The sequence below is a fragment of the Solanum tuberosum genome, unplaced genomic scaffold (genome assembly GCF_000226075.1).
Source record: "Solanum tuberosum cultivar DM 1-3 516 R44 unplaced genomic scaffold, SolTub_3.0 scf00102, whole genome shotgun sequence".
NCBI classification, from domain to species: domain Eukaryota; kingdom Viridiplantae; phylum Streptophyta; class Magnoliopsida; order Solanales; family Solanaceae; genus Solanum; species Solanum tuberosum.
In genome coordinates, this window is record NW_006239028.1 from 1,358,606 (window position 1) to 1,372,264 (window position 13,659).

Genomic DNA, 13,659 nt, shown 5'->3' on the forward strand with positions numbered 1-13,659 from the left:
GACAAAACACATATAAAAAAAAGTTGGTTTAACTCTCAAACATAAAAAGTAACATATGTTATTAAAAACTTTAATAAAAAGTACTATAATTTACAATAAATAATAACTTAAAATATCTACAAGAGAACAAAAAAAAGACTAATTTTTGTACTGCTTGTGTCACATATATTAGGATTGGGATGATTTTAAAATTTTAATTTTGGTTATACATTATAAAATAGCCAAAAAATTGAATGATATAATTTTTAAAAAAATACCCGAATGAATCGTCCTATCGATAACCCTAATGTTTCTTCTACTCTGTTTATTTTTACTTAAATTTAGAAAGATATGCTTCATTTCTACCCTCAATCTTATCGCTACATTTATTTGCTATTTAAAATTGAAATTAAAAAGACAAATGACAAATAAGTTTCTATATTAGCTCACTTATGAGCAAAATATATTATAACAATCTTTACTATTTTTATAACAATACATAAACTATACTCCCTCCGTCCCATATTAGATGGGCACTTCCAACTTTACACGGTGATTAAGAAATCATTAATACATTGGAAGACTTCACCATTTTGCCCTTTCTTTATATCAATGCACATTGAAATGAGTTACAAAAAATACACATACAATATAGGAATGGTCATATTAATTGTAGGGGTAAAATGGAAAAGAATTAATTAATTCTATCCTAATTTAATAAGTGCTCAAATAATATGAAAAAAATAAATTTAGTAAGATTCTCATCTAATATGGGACGGAGAGAATAACAATATAACTTTGTTAATGTTGGGCCCGGGCAACGCCCGGGCTTTCGTTACTAGTATATACATACAACTAATAATGATCACAAAAGGATTCCTAATTATCTATTAGAGATTGGTACTAGAAATAAAAGATAATAATTTCGGAATAAAATGTAAAATTATTTTATTATCTATTTAGTGTAGGATATTATAAGCTAGTTTTAGAATTATTTATTTTACTAATTGTACTATACTACTAGAAAATAAAAAATTAGCGACGAATAAAATTTTAGCAAAAATCTCATATTAATTATCGTGTTTACCAATGAATTAGCGATGAATTGTAAGAAAATTCAATTAATGAATTAGCGATGAATTGTAAGAAAATTCAATTAGCTAGCTAGGAGATCATTAGCGATGAATTGTACGAAAATTCAATTAGCTAGCTAGGAGATCATTAGCGACATATTAACAATAAATTTTGTAACTAATTTTATTTTTTCTTATAGCACTATGATGATGAGATAATTAAGTTATTTCATTTATATGATAGAATAACTTTATCTATCTTTTCTTCATATCAAACAACTCCTAAATACCATAACTGTGTAATGATATATCTTTTCAATGCAAATAATCTTTTCACCATCGAATTATTTAAAAGAATATCTTTACTCCTAAAATATTATTATATTTAAACTCTAAATAACTTTTAACATTTCTTGAGTTAGAAAAAAAGTATTTCTAAATTTTAAAGCTCTGGTAAACGCATTGAGATTTTTTTACTCACAAAATCAGCTATTTGCCTTACACGTGGTTGCATGTCCATAGGTTACGAACTACCTTTCTTGATATTCACAAAAGTAGCATAATTTTTATGTTTATATATATATATATATATTAAATTTGAATTACACAGGGTCTATTTTAGGGTTCAATGCTTCCAACAAGAAACTTTTTTCATTTTCTAAGTATACGAACTCAAAATCTCTAATTAAAAATAAATAAATTTTAATTATTCCATCATAATTCACGTTACATTGATCCATTTATTTATGTGATATGACCAAATTAAATGTTATGCATGTACTTCTTCAGTACTTATGATGAACAAGGGAAAAAGTTCACTAAAGTTGTAATACTACGGAGTATATATTTAATAAGATTATATATTTATCACGTTATCGTTCGGAATTAGTTGCAATATTATAAATTTTACAGGTTTAATTTTTATTTAATTTATTAATTCTTTTTTTAGTAATATTAATTATAAAAAGACATGACACAAATTAAAGTACTCCTGCAGATAATTGTTTTATACCAGTACAAATTTAATCTTCTACTTGCTCTTTCATACAATTTCCCTTTTTCTACCTGTCTGTCCCCGGCCACGCTAAAGAAATAGCTTTTTTTTTGGTTTAAAAAATATATATACTGTATGTTGTACTATTATTAGCTAGGGCACAAGGTTTAATTTTCCTTTGACCAGTTTTTCTAAGCCTGAAAAATTTAAAGGACATAAATTACTCAAAACACTGTTTTAATTTCTTTTGGAGCAACAAACATATAGAGTAAATTAAAGAGTAACTTTCATATACACACACTAGTATAAGTATTAGGAGTAATTAATTATTCACCGCATTCATAATTTCAATAAATATAATGAGGTGTTCGAGAGTTGTATTGGAATTCGACTATTCTGAATTCATGTTGCGTAGGATTCCATTTGGGGAAAGTCTCTCCATCAAGAATATTTTTATTAAGGAGGAGCCGCCCTCTGCTGCACCACATTCGTTAATAGTATGAGGACTGCGGGAAGAGGCTCTTCTACAGTTTTCCCCAGTGCAATTTCATATAGTTGACACGTGTCCATTTAATTTTTAATGGACTAGATTAATTTTCTTGACCAAATATCATTAACCACGGTTATTAGTAATTCTCTCTCCTCTCATTCCTTTCTCAATCAGCAAAGAAACACTTCTTCCCCCTCCAAAACTCTCCAAAAAACAGAGCAATCAAACAATTGAAAATTAAAATTACATCAATATTTTAATATTTTTTACATTTACATATGAACAACTAGGGAGAGTCTCAAAAGAGAAAAGACTGAAAATGGAGTGATTAGCCCCAATTAAAGATTACAATTATAAATACCACAAGAAAAGAAGACCCAAAAAATAAATGGAGAATTTTACCAGAAAAGAAAAAATATTTTCCTACCCATTTTCGTGCCCTTTCCAGATCCTTTAGTGGCTTTTGCAGAAACTCCAAATTGAAAAAAATTGATGTTACGAAAAAAACGACAGAGTTTTGTGGATCACCATTGTGATCGAACCAAGCTTCAAAGAAGTAGTCTCATGGGTTGGATTTTTTAAATTTTATAACCCAAGTTCATCCTTTGAATTTTGTGTTCTTTTATCACGGTGTGAAAATAATGGTAAGAAAAAACGATTTGTTGTTAACAAAGCAAATTCTTTGCTAATTGAGAAACAAATTGTTACAGAATTAAGTGAGAAAGAAAGAGATGAGAGAGGAGAGAGAAAGAGAAATAATAATAACCATGGTTAATGATATTTGACCATGATTTAAAAGCTGTTTTATTTAAATAAATATGGACCATCAAATTTTAAAATTGACAGATATCATTAATTTAAATATGCACGGAATCAACCAGAGAGATTAGTGTACTGGAGAGGAGCCTCCTCCCGTTAATAGTATATAAATTAAACTAAGTATACCATATAATTACGTGGCACTTCCAAAGCCATAGCTTGGATATAAGTGAGGATTCTGGCATTTTCCGACTTTGTGATTTTTTAGTTAGTATCTCAAAGTTTGAAATTTTTGTGTTAGGAAAAAATACTTCCTCCGTTTCGCAAAGAATGACCTCCTTTCCTTTTTAGTCAGTTTCAAAAAGAATGACCTCTTTCCTTTTTTGGTAACATTTTACTTTTTACTTTCCACGTGGCATATTTAAGACCACAAGATTAAGGGTAATTTTGTACATTTGACATAACTTTAATTTAGGACCACAAGATTCAAAAGTCTTCTTTATTTACTTAAACTCCGTGTCAAGTCAAACCAGGTCATTCTTTGTGAAACGGACGGAGTAGTTAAATGACTTTTATAGAAATAAAATACTTTAGTAGTTACATAATCATAAGTGAAATTTACGCTCATCTTATTTTATGTTACAGGACTACAAGCTATACCTTTTGTTTTAAGAATAGTATGAAATTATCAAACTATAATATCTTAATGCATATTATCGAGAAGCCTTCAAGGGCTTCATGACCTGATGATCAATAAAATGAGAGGCAAATTAATTCAATTATGAGATTTCAGTCGTTTAGGTTCAAATTTCAGCGAAGGAAAAATAATATTATATGGTTTATTTCTATTTATTTGAGTTTTGATGGGTAAAAACACGTAACTAATATAAAATAATAATTGTGATACGTATAAATTGATCTAAACACTACATCATCAAATTAAAAAGAAATTTCAAAAATTTCACAGTTGTTTCTGTACATTCACTGATGGGCAGTTTGGGGACAGAGTAAAAGTTTTTCTGTAGATCAGATATTTACTTTGGTATATATATGTACAGCGATGGAGACTTGAGAAACCAAGTTCCACGTGTTGTATCTTTCACTGTGCCCTACATAATTACGTTGGGTCATATAGTATTAATAATTCATTGAGTTTAAGTTTTGTGCATAGTCGATGATCAGTGACAATAATTTCTTATACTATCATTAGTGGTGAAATCAAACTATGAACTATTAATAACAATAACTCTAATGAAATTTTATTAAGTGGAGTTTAGGAGGATATATAGAGTGTACGCAAATTTTACCACTATCTTATAGAGGTAGAGAAATTGTTTCCGAAAAATCTTCAATTCAAGTGCAATATCAAACCAAGTACAAGAAGAAGAAAACAATGAAGAGATTATAGTAGTATATAAGAAAGCAGTGTAAAGTCTACAAGAAAGAAGGAGTTAAAAAAATTCAATATTTACTATATCTATATAAAAGATAAATTTTAACCGAAATATTACGCAATACAAATTTTGAACGAAGGAAATTCGAATCATCAACCCAATTACGGTACCTTGGCACCACTCTTTTTTTGGTAAACAAAGATAATTATGTACTAAGAAGACTTAATATGCATCAATACATGGCGAGAGGAAATACTATAAACATTACAAGAGATTTAGAAGACTTGATTAGTCTAACGAAAAGAGTTCCCTCCTTGTTTGCTTCTAACTTCCTCGACACAAACAAAGGTGGAATTTTCCGATGCACAAAAGAGTTGGTTGTCCATAGGTTAGACCCCTCCTCAGTAGTGCATCTGCCACTTGATTTTCCTCTACGAAACTATGCTGAATTGGGGGTTCCACTCATTAATTTCATTGGACGAAGGGATCAATTCAACCTTTTCTTTCTTTTAGGCGGGTCACCCATATTCTAAAAATCTTAGATTAACATAACGCGCAAAGAACATACATAAAAATTATCTATGATTTGCAAGTCTGAAGGTATGTTTAATTGAACCCCTATACTCTATCATGAAAACATAAAAGTAGGAATAATTTCCCCCAACATGATGAGTTTTCTTAAAATTTTAGTGACTTGTTCCCCTATGTACGTACTTTGCATGTTGTAGTGATTGAGGTCAGTTGAGATGTTGTGAATCATTTGGAAACAGAAGATGGAAGAAACCAGAAAGCAGCACAACACATGTAGTAGTCATTTTTTTTTTCGGTTTCCTATATGGTGTCTGAAGTCCCGACTAAATCTGAATCGCTCATTGCAGCACCTCCAATAGAATTTTTTTCATATCCAGAGTTCGAACCCGACATATGTAAAAGTCATGTACACACTCACACCAACTAAATAAATAGGGTTTGTATTGTAGGGAGAGACAAAGGGGTCTCGTTTTCTGTTTCACAAAATTCAATCTACCCTTTTTACGTGCAACAGTATGGGGAAGCTAATTAAGCTGCGTACAAGTTATCATTATGATGTTTCTTCTGTTATTTTTATTTGTATACTGAGATAACTTATCTTATCACTATGATATCAGCTTCCAAGATTATTATATCGTACAAGTCACACCAAATGACTCCTTAGTTCATAATTTATCGATATGGTAATGATTTATTATAGTCATTTTTCCAATGCAATTTTTTTACATTGAATATATTATATTTAAAGAATAATAAAGTAGAATTATTATTCTAGAAAAATTATATCAAGTCAATATTGAACAAGTAAAATTGGAGAGATATAAGTAGTTAATATGTATCTAGACAGAAAGTGGAGTAGAGAATGTTAATTAGCTTAGAATTAGTAACTAGTTATTGACATAGACACATAATTTAGCAGTAGTTATATTATTAAGAATGACATGTTGTAGAGTCCAATCTTAATTTCAATAAAGAAGAATTATTATATAATGAAATCAACAAGAGAAACATAAGAAATAATTGCATTTTTATTACACTTAATATTATTTTACAATCTTCTTCAATATCGTCATTTTATTTGATGTTTGCCTCAACATATGTAGCATTACACAATTATTTTTGTTAAAGAAATATCAATGAGGTGCTCAAAAATCATATTTTGTGTTAAGTTCTATGCGTCATATAAATTGAGTGAATCTAGTTACTCAATTGGTTATTTAAATTTTTATTTTATTAGTGAAGATTCAATTCTCCATTTTGTAATTCCTTATTCATTTCTCCTTCTTTATCTCTTTAATTTTTTTTAAAAATATGTAAAAATGAAGAATTACCAACTCAGTTAAAAAAACATTGGAACACTTAGTGGTCGTTTGAACGTGTGATCGGGGGTCATAATTTCAAATCAATCTTAATTTTTCCAACAAAAAAAAAAGGAATTGGGACGCGATATTAATTTTTAAATGTAAACTTTGACGTATAAGTTTATATTTTATAAAAAGACTCATTATTTTAAATTTTATATAAAAAAAAATTATACTCGGCATGAAGAGATAGTTCATCTCCGCATGAAAGAATTATATTAACGAATATATATAGTTAGTTAATAGTACTATATTCGTTGTCGACTAGTAAATTTTTATAAAATTATGCGTATTTAGAAATTTGTGATCACAAACATTTATTTATAAAAGAAACATGAAGATATACTATTTATCCATTTCTCGTATATCTTATTATTTATGAACTCTGATAAAATTATGAAAAAATTGAAGAAATTTTAATAGTTTTCATATTAAATATAAAAAAATAACTTATGAAATTCAAATAGGTATCCCAACAAAACGTAACTTTAAATCAATTTAATTATAATCATGTATAAACAAGAGATTAGGTACAATTCATAGAAAAGGTTAAAAAAAAAAACCAAAGAAATTGGAACAATTACGATGGAACACAATTCAAGAACCATATAAGTGACTTGTTCCTACTTTAGGTTAGGCTAAATAACTCAATAATAATTCTAATAAAAACCCTTTTGTTTTCACTCTTTATCAATGCTATATATTTATTTATCCATCAGTGTGGGTCCTACAACAGAAGCTCCTCTGAGTTGATGAAATTTCCATTTATGCCCATCAATCTTGACATGTTGTATTTACATGTGGTAAATAGACGTATATATTTTCTGAATAATGTATAAACACGAGCCTTAATTTAGTTTCAGCTGATAACTATGCTCTTCAATTTTAGCTGTGCACATACGTAGACACTTAAACTTGTATAAAATTGAGCATGTGTCCTACGTGGAATAATACATGTAGGATACAAAATTGCTATGTAGGGCTCCATGTAAGATATATGTCTATCTTTTCAATTTTATACAAATTTAAGTGTCTACTTATGCACACCCTGATATTTAGTATCTACATTAAAATTTAACTATTTCAAATTTGTGTTGTATAGAGTCTCATTCGATATTTTCTATCAAAGAGTTATTCATATTCAAAATTTAAATTCGAGACATTTAATTAAAGAAGAAACAATTTCATCCGATTCGATGCATGACGTACCATAGATGTAGAAACCCCACTACTGCAGCTAGGCCCAGTGGTCATACTCATTACTTTGCCCCCCAACTCCCAAATTATTTTGTACACACACGTAGGAGCACTACTTTCCACAATCTCTACTCTCTTACGCATTCTCTTGTTTCATCACGCGCCTTTTTATTTTATTTTAAAGATGGACATTTCACTCTCTCACTAGAAAATGTTTTTTGTGAATTTTTATTAATACTAATTAAAATTGATCCTCAAAACAGTACTACTATATCATTTAATAAAAATAAGTGGGGGCTAGATATTACTTTATTTATACTGAAATAATGAATATCTATTAATTAACAACAACAATGTGCAAAAACTATTATTCGGAGATCAAGAACGAAATATATTAAAATCATCACAGAGTTTACATTTACTCTATAATAACATTATAAAGAAAAATGCTCAAGTAATAAAAAAAAGTGGAGTTATCAACCTCAAAATTTTCTTGTAACTTCATGTATTTAACCCTCGTCTTCTTCTTCTTTAAACTTATTCAAAATTACTTGACTATCTATCTTCTTCTTCTTTTTTAACTTTTTAAATCCTATTTAAGTTATTGACAATATCATATGATTCTACCTTGTCAATTATATAAATAAATATCTTGTAATAAAACTCATGAATCAATCACCTTATCATTAATTCCCATCGTGATTTCTATCATGATATATAGAGTATATTTTTTTTTTGTAAAAATGGGCAAGAGTGTAAAAAACATAGAATGATTGATGCAACAATCTATTTTCTTTCACTAATAATAATGATTATATAATTCATTTTGACTCAATGTTCGATGTCTGTATTAGAGTTTGAACTTAATTTAAATTGTGCCTTGTAAGACTCATTTGAGAGTGGTGCACTGGTACTCCCAACAACAAAAAATCAATATTCAAAGCTCGAATTCGATAGTTTAACTAAAGTTGATGATTACATATGGAATCTTTATGTTATTTGATTATTCGGTAGAAAAAGAATTTGTAGTTATTGTAAGCAATATATGAAGCTACTTATAAAACAAAGAAAGTGGGAATATTTAATAGGCAGATGGGTGATCTAACTATAGACTATAGTACGTATATATGTGACGATAAAATAAGAATTTATAAAGGAAAAAAATTCAAACATAACATCATTTTATGGCAGATCTTCTTAAATAAAAGGACAAAGAGTTGACAACAAGTAGGGTAGGCTTGTTTGTGAAATCCTCCACAGAAATATAGTCAAAGATTTCATCACTTTATATAATAAGATATATAAATATTAATTTGTATACTACCAAATTAACTGGTTTAAATATTTGTATAAGATAAATACTACTTTTAATTTAAAACAATTTCGGAAATCAAAAACCTCCCAATTCATATATAATTTTATCAGTCGAGCAAATCATACTTCGTAAATAAGATGTTGAAATACATTAAAGTGCCACAAATCAGACGTATACATACACCATGCATGTTACTTTTAAAATATGTATTCTATAATTTAACTAAGTAGGCGTTTGGTGTGATATGGTATTGTGAGATAGAATCAGCGTTTGGACATGCGATTTTACGATGATTTCATCTCATGATTCCATATCATGAGATGTGATTCCATATTCTCCAAAAACCATGATATGGAATTATATGGTAATTTCATAATCATGATTTGAGATATTTTAATACAAAAATTGATCAACAAGTTTATATTTTGTTAAAACAACCCCACATTTATATTTACTAACCATTTATTTCATATGTAAATAAAATTTATAGTCATATCATTACTTTTTAAAATTTATTATTCTCACCAACATATAGTCACTTTAACTCACACCAACCGATTGTTAAAGTGATGAATTATTTATGGTCTATGAGCATGAAAATATAGTTGCAGATGATATTGACCAACAAATGGCTCAAAGTACGTAACAATGTTGGTTCGTCTTCTCAGTCACATGATCGTGAAATGCAAGTTCAACGTGAGAAAATTGTCTGTACTATGTGGGAGGGTTATATTAAAGACTAGTACACTACAATTTATGTTCAATTCTTTTTATTAAATTAAAGTTAGATGAAACAATTACTTAAGTGGAGAACAAATAACTTTGTAATAATTTATTATGCGATTTTATAAATTTTTGTTATTTGATAAGATTGAATAAATAATTGGGGATATTTTAATAGTTTTTCAACTTGTGGGATTTTTATGTTTATGAGAAAATATACAACACAAAAATTTCATATCGCATGTCCAAACAAAACTTCAATTTCAGATTTTCATCTCATAATTCCATATCATAATACCATATCGCATGGCTAAACGGGCCCTAAAATTCATTGGTCCAAACAATCAATAATACTGGAATATTAGTTATTAGCTAGCTAGTTTTCAATATAATCATTTTACATAATATTTTTAATATTCAATCTTTATTAATATATATATATATATTCTACAAAGTAATCACCACAGAAATTGACTATAAACAGTTTGCCTGATCCTTATTCAGTGGAAGTTGAAAGAGAGAAAGTGCACCTATACCCTTTCTAGAGCAAATTAAAGTTAATAGGTGTCCTTCGTTTTGGCAACATGAAACCTCTCAATAACTCTCGTTCTTTTATGGGGTCTTATCAAGATATATAGACTCAAGCTTTTTCTCTCCCGCCCTTCCCCCCATTAGACCTGCCATAATTCTTTCATGTGAACATTTAGTATAAATCAAAAGATTTTTCGTGTTATACATTACGTTGAGAAAGATCAACCTTCTATATATCGTAGTTTTTTTTACCTTGAAAGGGGTTCCTCCTTATAAACACATGGCTGTGTGAAGTGCAAGAGATAAACTCTACTCAAATTATGACTACTAATTTTCACAATCTATATTATATATATTGAAAACTAGCTACATATTAGGCTAGAAATTATTATTGATTGTTTGGACCAAACATAGTAATCTGTTTTAGCTGTTCCACCTTTTTGTGTAATGCATCAGTTATCTACGGATGCTCAGTTCAATAATATTGAATAGGATGTACAATATGAAAATAATATTGAATAAGATATATTAAAATTATTTAAATTATTATTTTTATTTAATTTGATACATTAAAAACAGGTCTATTTTTACCTTTGCTATCCATGAATTGATAACCATAATGTTATGAATACTATTAAGTTGTTATGTCTTAGAGTCTGTTTGGATTGACTTAAAAAGAATAGCTTTAAAATCAAAAGTAAAAAGTCAAATGGAAGTAACAAAAAAAAAAGTAGGAAGAGACCTACTTTTAGTTTTTGACTTATTTTAAGTCAATTATTGATCTTGACAAACAATTCTTAACTTATTTTAAGTTATTTTTGATTTATTTTCAGTTACTTTTTGGCAAAAGTACTCATTACCCTCCTGAACTTGAAACTTTTTATACGGTGTACACCTAAATTAAATTTCATTTTAATTACCCCCGAACTTGTTTATTCCTCCGTCGCATACACCTTTTTCGTCCACCTACTCCTATTGTGACTACGCGCGTGCGACAACTGGCAAAAATGGTGATGTGGATTTCCACCTGAATAAATAATAGCCACTTAGATAAATTAATATTGCAAAAAATAAATTTCTTAAATTTAAAATTCATTGTTTAAAAGTTATTTTTGAATAAGGGCTGATTTCGCAGAACTCCTTCTGGATTTGGGTTTTTCTAGACGTGAAGTTGGTCGATTAAATTTCAAATTTGTCTGAAATTCTTACCAAGTAAGTGTTAATCTTTGTTTCCCTTACTTTTCATCTACACTTTGCCCTATTTTTCGTTTAAAATATGCCAAATATTAAAATTCATGGTTTAAAAGTTATTTTTGAATAAGGGTGATTTCACGGAACTCCTTGAATTTTAAATTTGTCAGAAATTCTTACCAAGTAAGTGTTAATCTTTGTTTCCCTTACTTTTCATCTACACTTTGCCCTATTTTTCGTTTAAAATATGCCAAATAGTAAAGAAAAATGGAGATTTTACGTTTTTTTACCGTTGTAGCTTTGTGATGTGGAAAAAAATCACTTCCTCACGCGCCTAGTAGAGAATGTTGTCAATTTCTACGCCAGGTGGACAAAAAATGTGTACGCGATGGAGGAATAAACAAATTCGGGGGTAATTAAAGCGGAATTTAGTTTAGGTGTACACCGTATAAAAAGCTTCAAGTTCAGGGGAGTAATGAGTACTTTTGCCTAGAATCTTTGCTTAAATTTGGATTGTTTGCAAACCAATGACCTGTATTGTTTGCGGACTAAGAAATCTTCAATTATAGTTCTTTTCCCACAATGACAAAAAAATTAGAAGCCATTTGCACTAAAAACGAGTAGAAACAAAGGAAAGCTTCAAAGTGGAAGGGATATAGCAGTGAAGATGTTGACTTTTTATATTTGGCAAATACTTTCAGAAGTGAAAAACTAATTTACTAACTTTTAAGTTAATCCAGATAGCCTCTCAGTTATATATCATTGAATATTAAATAAAATGTATAACTAGTATATGTATTAGTTGTAACTTATATATATTGCATACACAATCAAATAAGACATCAATTAGTAAATAATATCAAAATTAATATATATTAAAGAGGATTAATTCCGAATCAATCGTGTGAATAATCATCCTTCATATCAATTGAGTCCGAAAGACTAAACTATACTCATTTCTGCTGGGATATATTTTGAAGTGGAATGCGTGAAGCAGTCAATTACAAAGCGCGCGTGGTTTTCCTCTCTCCCATACATGGAATCTTTGTTGCTGAATTCCCTCATATTTTTACACGGGTGACTTGTCCTTCTGTATAACACTTACGCAAACCAAATTAAAAAAATAAATCAACATGAGTATGGTGCCCAGATGAGAGTGCTTCACCCTTAATTAGAGATTTTGAATTCGAGCTTTGGGTATGAAGAAAATTTTAATGGGAGTGTCACCCCCAAATGAGCCCTGTAAAGCGCGATTTAAATTTTGTCGGAGCTCCAATATGTGCTCCTAACACCAAATAAAAAATAAAAAAAATGATAAAAGTTAAACAAGAAGAAGAGAAACTGATTAAATAAATAAATGATTAATATAATACAAGTATTATAATGAACACCCATAAAAATATATTTGGTGTAATTTTATAATCATCAAGAAATTACTACAGTATTACTGGGCAGTTCAGTGTATAACTTATGCTTTGGTTTAAATTTCATATCTATCTTGAAAAAATTATATAACATGTTTAAATTATCTATTTAGAATCTAGTAATAAGTTTAAAGAATTAAAATTCCAAATTTATAAACATCAAATTTTGACTTCGTCTTTACTACATATACTTTTATTTTTATTTTGTGAAAGTACAAAAACTATTTCCAATCAATCCCCTTATTGAAATTAACCTATATAAGAAAATGGAAATAAAATAATAAAAAAAACATATTTTACATAAAATAGCACAATAAATATATGATAACGAAAACAAAAGATAATAAAAACAATAGGTAAATTAAAATTCCTTATTTAATGTTTGATATTAATATTAAGATCTGATTAAATTTTAATTTACCCAAAAAGTCTCAGAATTAAAGATAAAATAAATTTTAACAAAAATAATTTCATATTTATATGGAGAAAAATCTAAATTAAAGACCTGACAATAGATTAACAAATACTTACCATTTCAACAAGGATCGTTATTAAATATAGTTACTAAACTTACTTTAATATACTCGGTTGAGCACTCATCTGTCGCTATCACACTAAAAGAATAGGCAGAGCTGAAAATAGGATAAATTGACACCTACCCCACCCCCTCCCCCTCCCCCACCCTACTTCTCACACT